This window comes from Mustela erminea, chromosome 17 (assembly GCF_009829155.1).
Source record: "Mustela erminea isolate mMusErm1 chromosome 17, mMusErm1.Pri, whole genome shotgun sequence".
In the NCBI taxonomy this organism is placed as follows: domain Eukaryota; kingdom Metazoa; phylum Chordata; class Mammalia; order Carnivora; family Mustelidae; genus Mustela; species Mustela erminea.
This window is the reverse complement of record NC_045630.1, coordinates 7,453,338-7,461,018: the sequence shown is the minus strand read 5'-3', so window position 1 is coordinate 7,461,018 and position 7,681 is coordinate 7,453,338. Positions and strand designations below refer to the sequence as shown.

Below are 7,681 nucleotides of genomic sequence, written 5' to 3'. Positions count from 1 at the left end.
ATAGTGTATGAGGAGTATGGATGAACTGGAAACAGTCCAACCGCATCGGGGGGCTTGCAGGTGGTCTCTGTCTCTGAAGTCAGATGGTTTGGGATTGTTGTTGCTTCCAGCTTAGCCACCTTCATTTTCAAAACCAATGAAAGATATGAACCCAAAGATTAAAAAATTTTATGAACCCCAAGCAAGACGAATGCAAAGAAAACCACTCCTAGGCACACCATAGTAAAACAGCTAACTACCAATGACAATGAAATTAGACAGATCTTTTAAAAATACACATTACCTTCAAAGAAGGAGCAGTGTAAATGATGGCTGAGCTCTCAACAAATAATGGAACCCAGCAGACAGTGGAATGAGTAACAACTTCAGAGGGCTGGAATAACGGCCTCCCTAGAATTCTTTACACAGGAAAAATACTCTCAAAGGGGGATGATGAAGTCAAATAATTTTCAATTAGCAATAATCGCGCCTCGGATAAACCTCATTGGCTACGATACTGCCACTGCGCAAAGCTGAAGTCAAATAATTTTCAAGCAAAGAAAACGGAAGGTTTTTTCCACCCACCAAAAGAAACATGAAACATTCTTCCTCATGCAGAAGGCAGTGAACCCAGATGGAAGTTCTGAGACAAAGAAGAATGAAAATTAACAGAAAGCGTTAGTATGTGGGCACATTTAAACAAATCTGATCTGTGTAAATAAATACTTATTTTTTATGGCCACACGAGACAGTAAGCACAGGGAAGTGAGAACTAAATGGAGTCCCCTTGTTCTACAGGGACTTCTTCATCCAAGAAAGAATGAGACTTTTTTAATTTCAGAGTTTAGTAAACCAAGGATGTATATTATAATCTATAGGGCAATCATTAAATGAGTAATAAAATGATATATAGCCAATAAGCTAGTAAATGGGAGGGAAGCAGATTAAAAAATAATTGAGTCACTAGAAGGCAAGAATAGAACGAAAAGAATGCAGAAGAGTCCAAATAGAAACCAATAATAAAAAGATAGATTTCACCAAATTTATTCAGAATGACCTCAATGTAATTTTTTTTGTTGTTCTGTAATCCCCATCCCCTACTTTCCCTGACTCCCCATCAACCTCCTCCCTGGTAGCCGTCAGTTTGTTTTCTATAGTTAATAGACTTTCTTGGTTTGCCCCTCTCTCTCTCTCTCTCTCTCACTCTTTGTTTTCTTTTGGTCATTTGTTTTGTTTCTTAAATTCCACATGTGAGTGATATATGGCATTTGTCTTTCTCTGACTTATTTTGTTCAGCATTATACTCTCTAGCTCCACCTGTGTTGTTGGGAATGCCAACATTTCATTCTTTTATATGGCTGAGTAATATTCCATTGTGTATACATACCACATTTATCCATTCATCTCTCAATGGACACTGAGCTGCTTCCAAAGTTTGGCTATTGTGAATACTACTACTATAAATGTAGGGGTGCTTGTATCCCTTTGATTTACTGGTTTTATATTCTTTGGATAAAAACCCAGTAGTGTGATTCCTGGATTGTAGTTGCATTTTTAATTTTTTGAGGAACCCCCATACTGGCTTCCACAATTTCTGCATCAGCTTGCATTCCCACTAACAGTACAAGAGGGCTCCCCCTTCTCTGCATCCTTGCCAACACCTGTTTCTTGTCTTGTTGATTTTAGCTGTTCTGACAGGTGTGAGGTGATACTGTAGTTTTGATGATTTTCCCTGATCATAAGTGATGGTGAGCATCTTTTCATGTGTCTGTTGGCCACCTGTATGTCCTCTTTGGGGAAATATCTGTTCATGTCTTCTTCTCATTTTTTTAATTCGATTATTTGGGGGAGTATTGAATTTTATAAGTTCTTTATATATTTTGGATACTAACCCTTTATCGGATATGTCATTTGCACGTATCTTCTCCCATTGAGTAAGTTGCCCTTTAGTTTTATTGACTATTTTCTTCACTGTGCAGAAGCTTTTTATTTTGATGTGTTTCCAATAGTTTATTTTTGCTTTTTTTTTTTTTCCCTTGCCTTAGGGGAACTATCTAGAAACAAGTTACTATGGTCAATGTCAGAGAAATTGTTGCCTGTGTTCTCTTCTTGGATATTATAATTTCAGGTCTCACGTTTAGGTTTTTAATCTATTTTGAATTTATATTTGTGTCTGGTGTAAAACCGTGGTGCAGTTTCATCCTTTCCCATGTAGCTGTCTAGTTTCCCAACACCATCTGTTGAAGAGACTATCCTATTCCCACTGGAATTACCATTGGAATGCTTAACTGCTTTGTTAAAGATTAATTAACCATAAAATTGAGGGTTTGTTTCTGGTTTTTCAATTCTGTTCCATTGATCTTTGTGTCTGGCTTTTCTGCCAGTACCATACTGATTTGATTACTACAGTTTTGTAATGTAACTTGAAGTCCAGAATTGTGATGCCTCCAACTTTTTCTTTTTCAAGATTGCTTTCGGTATACAAGGTCTTTTGAGATTCCATACAAATTTTAGGAATTTTTGGCCTAGTTCTGTGGAAGATGCTATTGGTATTTCAATAGGGATTGCTTTAAATATGTGGATTGCTTTGGGCAATGCAGACATTTTTAATAATATTTGTTCTTCCAATCCACAAGCGTGGAATGTCCTTCCTTTTTGGGGGGGGGGGCATCTTCGATTTCTTTTTTCAGTGTTCTATAGTTTTCAGAGTACAGGTCTTTCACCATCTTGGTTAAATTTATTCCTAAGTATACTAATATCCTTCTTGATTCAGTTTTACTAGGTGATATGTTTCCAGGAATTTATCCATTTCTTCTAGGTTGTCTAATTTGTTGTCATGTAGTTTTTCATAATATTCTCTAATAGTTGTTTGAATTTCTCTGATGTTGGTAGTTATTTTTCCTCTCTCATTTGTGATTTACTTCTTTGAGTCCTTCCTCCTTTTTTTGATAGGAGGACTCTGATTCTTTTTTTTCTTTTAAGATTTTATTTATTTGACAGAGAGATAGAGCACAAGCAGGCAGAGCAGAAGGCAAAAGGAGAGGGAGAAACAGGCTTTCCACTGAGCAGAGAGCCCGATGCAGGACTTGATTCCAGGACCCCGCGATCATGACCCCAGCCAAAGGCAGACACTCGACCAACTGAGCCATCCAGGTGCCCCAAGAGGACTTCTGATTTCTATGGTTTATTTGAGAACTGTTGTGCTACTAGTGTTTTCTGTTATTGCAAATTTTAACTGAAGCATCTTTCTCCTTTGTTTTCCAAGAGTTTCTGAAAGCCTTTGTTGGCTGTTTACTGACTCCACTGGGCTCCTGGAGAACTGTGAATTACAGCCTTATCCATAGGCACTAAGGTGAGGAGTTCAGTCTGAAAAAAAAATTAACACCACAAAACTGTGAAGAGCACACGGGTGACTGAGGTATGAGAAAGGAAAATGAGTATTTTGAAAAAGAAAATGGATAAGGACTGTCCAAGATGCAGAAGAGGCTGTGAACTACGGACACGGGGATGGCTGAGTCAAACCCAAGTCACATTCCCTCATATAGTGATGAACAAATGTTCAACCAAGCTATGCTTCTCTTTAAAAAAAAAAATATGTTCTACCTGGATTGCTCTTTTTACTCTTTTATAATACTCAAGAAAAAAAAGTCAAACTTAAAAAAAAAAAATCAGCACAGGAGATACACAGGACTCCTGTGTTTGGAGGACTATTTTTACCTAATGATCATCCTTATTATTATTTTTTTTTAACCTAATGATCATCCTTTCTTCTGCCTAATGTTTCTAAGTAGCTGAACTGAGCAGCTACGCGCAGGTGCTCACGTAGACATGCTCATGCTTACATGTAAACTTGAACTGACATTTCTGAAAATGAAGTTGCAAATAGCAGCGAACGGCTCTGTGATTCTCGTTTGGAATCTGAAATATCAATGTCCCGCTCCCAGGACATTCCCAGGGAAACAGCTTTCTGGGCAAATGACACATGCAGACGGAGAGTCTTCCGAGGAATCGGAGCTCGGTCACACGACCACCTGCCTTCCGTCCCACCCTCGGAGGGCTGGGCCACCCGCGGAGCTGCACCCGGTGAAACCCCGCCCCACCCTCCGTGGCAGCCCCAGCGCTCAGCACACACAGGCTCACGGTGACAGCTAACAAGCAACTGCATGAATGAGTGAACGAATGAATGAGGTGGCTTTGTTGCTTTCGAGAGCATTTTCTTACATGCACGTTAAAGGGCTACACCTCTGTAGGCGATGTGCTCGTGGACGAAGCTGCATGTGAAGCCACGATGTGTTTGCGGCTAATCCACCCGTTTTCATTTTCCAGACTCTACGCATTCCCGGTCAGCCGAGGGCGGAAGCCCCAGAGCAGCGCCGTGCATCAGGCTTGTTAAACAGCAGGGCTGGCTCCTCCGGATGGTCACACAGCCTCCGCTGGGACACGGGCGGGCTCCGTGACAGCACGTGGCGGCTGCAGAACATCCTGGCTCTGTTGGCTTGGCCTCAATGAGTGGCGTTAAAATCACTTGGATTTGGGGCCTGGAAAGACCAGCTGGCTGTTCGAACTGGGCTGTCACCGGAGCTGCCCTCCGATTTGTCCGGACACCCTGAAGTGACCGTGTTTGAGGATTCACCCAGGATCACCAAACTCAGGCGACTAATGTAGAACGAGCCAGAGAACTGACGCGCTTCCGGTGAGAAAACCCCTGTCTGGCCTCAGCCTGCGTGTGTCCCTTCCTCGGGGGGAGACTGGAGAGCCTCCTGCGATCATAAGCTTGCTTGGTGCGTGTGCAAATCCGAGTGAAGGGACGCAAGTGGACACAGGGAGCGACGCGCTCGCGCAGGAACCAGCGCGGTCCTGCGGCTCCCCCGGTGCTCCCGGCCACCCCCCAGCGGCGGTGTCGACGCGCTGGGCCTCTCGCTCGGTGTCTACCGCCTTCCTTCAGGGAGGACGGCTTTAGTTTAAGGGAGGAGCAAGGCTGATCTCCGGGCCGTATCCGTGTCCAGAGAAACTATCCCTCCTCCGTGCCCAGCCCCGCGCACCCCCGCGCACTCACGTGTGCCCTCGCCACGCCTCCTCCAGCCGCACCGCGCTTCCTGTCACAGCGACGGGCGCCACCACTCCGACCCGATCATCTGCTGCGCCCAGAACCAGCGAGTTACTCTTGCCGCCCCCGCCTCTCCCTGCCGTCCGTGGGGCAACGAGCGATTTTAACTCCTCCCTCTACCTTGTTCCGATCTGCGTCCCCTCCGCTCCCCCACCATAGCCCGCCTTCTTATTTCCAGGGTAGGAAACAAGTACTTCTGTCTTCAGTATCACCTGCGACCAGCCAGATGGGCCCCCCTTCCTAACGTGCCCTCGTGACCACAGACTGACGACTCTAGGTATTTTGGGGTGCACCACTGTGGATAAACTATTTCCTTCATCTGCCACGTGAAGAGCTCAGGTCTGACCGCTGCCCCTCGCGCCTTCGCCCCTGCCCTTCCCCGTCAGCCTCCTATGCTGTCCCTCCCAGCTCCTGACCAGTCCTTGGATTTATGACCCTTTCTGACATCAATCCTGGGCTGAAACCCCCATTTCCCTGCGTCTGCTCCTACTTGCCTTTATAACTTGGCCCAGGCACCCTCTGCTCGTCCCCGACCTCCTGCTTCCAGTGGGATGAGCACGGCGCCCACCGGTCATGCCCCTCGGACACCTACATCCTCGGACGCCCTGGGACCCTACAGCCCCACGGCTCACCCAGCACGCTGTGGGGCTTTGAGAGCTAAGCTGCCCTATTATCCCTCCTTGCCCCGGGCTCGATAATGTCCACCGAGGAAATTAATAAACATGCTGACGACAATAGCAGGTATTCTAGAACTGTGGTATCAGGAAACAGGATTTTCAGTTGCTTTGGGGCTTCTGAGCAACTGTCGGACCCGGGCAACCGGCGCTCACAGCACCCTCCTCTAGGAAAGTTTTACGCCAGAATGTTGACCTGGAGCAGGGTCTCCGGAAAGAGAGGAGTGTGGAAACACACCATTTGCTCTTTCCCAGAATAGCCTCTCCAGCTCCTGTGGTGCACACCCCGAGGCCGGGTTGAGTACAAAGACTGGGAATGCGGTGTGGCCTAACACAGAGGATGCCCAGACATGCAGAGGCTCAGGAACCAGGGGATTTCCCATGTGAAATCTTCCACGTCCCACTGGAAGACAGCAGAGGGACACACTGAGTGTGCAAATAGATTCAAAGTACAGAGGAGAAAAACAAAACAGCTTCATCATATCGAATTTCTAATATCTGATTTTTTTAAATTTTCAGCATAACAGTATTCATTGTTTTTGTACCACACCCAGTGCTCCATGCACCTGACTAATTTTTTAAAAGACTTTATTTGTTTGAGAGAGAGACAGAAAGAGAACGCAAGAGAGAGCACCAGTGGCAGGGAGGGACAGAAGGACAGGGAGAAGCAGGCTCCCCCCAGAGCAGGGAGCCCGATGTGGGACTCGATCCCAAGACCCCAGGGTAGGAACTGAGCTGAAGGTAGATGCTTAACCACTGAGGCACCCAGGGGCTCTCTAATACCTGTTTTATAATTGGGGTTCCCTCCCACACTGAAATACATGGTTCAATAATCACACATTTTTCTTATATATTTGAAATATTTCACTATGACAAAGCTTTATATAAATGCTGAGGCAGTACACATAATTTAATAGGATCTTGAAATGCTGTATTTTTTTTCCTTAACTTTGGCTTTTAAAAAAAAGCTATGTTTTTTTACAGTGTGACAAGCCATAGTGCTATTTTTGTGTCCATGCAGGAACGGGTCCAGTATCTCACACTTCATTTTAATACCCTACTGTATAATATCTGTTAAAATCTATTACTAGATATGTCCCGATGTCAATTTTTTTTTAGAAATGGGTTTCAAGAAAAAGATTTCTATTTGCTTTTTGGAGAGGGAACGGATTTCCTTATCACAGTAATGCTTCTATAATAGAAGTACCTGGACGTCTAGCTCTTTCTTTGCAGCAGATCCCAGTGGAAACAACTTTCCCAAAGAGCACGTACAGGAATTAAAGTAACTTAAGCCCCCATAACAGAAAAAACAAACAAATAAAAGCAAAAAACAGGCTTTTACTTAGCATAAACTTATTTCTTGACCTACAAAAATCCAGCCTCTTCTGAGTCCTCGGAACCCTCTCTTTGGTCATGGTAGACACAACAATAGGAGCTCCCCCTCATGGGAAGCGGGCCACACTCAGTGGTGTGGCCGCTTCTACCTTGGAAACCTGGTCTGACTATACACCCAGGGAGGAGAGGAAGTGGGTTTGGGGGACATGAGCCGCCTCTGTTTCAGTGCACAACAGTACTGGCTGAACACCCACCCATAAATCAAAAGAGGCGAGCTAGATTTGAAGGGGAAAAGCAGCCCTGCCCCCACTGCCGTAGACTGTCCGGGCTGCCGGTTGGTTGGATTCTAACTCCATGCAGTGACCACGACTGTAATGGGTTGACGGATCATGTGGACTTTTTAAAATTGTGGTAAAATATCCATCACGTGAAACTTGCCATTTTGACCCTTTTTAAGTATAGAGTTCAGTGGCTTTAAGCACATTCACATTTTTGTGCAACTATAGCCACCACCCGTCTCCAGAACCTTTCCATCAGGCCAGATCGAACCTTCCCAGCCATCAAACAGTAATTCCCCATGCACTGC

General features: G+C 45.0%; 1 non-coding gene across 1 annotated transcript; it reads right to left on the bottom strand.

The window, feature by feature from the left end:
• Positions 1 to 372: 372 nt before the first annotated feature.
• LOC116576849 lies at positions 373 to 514 on the bottom strand. The gene has a single exon (XR_004280311.1). It is a non-coding gene; the product is annotated as a U4 spliceosomal RNA (small nuclear RNA).
• Positions 515 to 7,681: the final 7,167 nt, after the last annotated feature.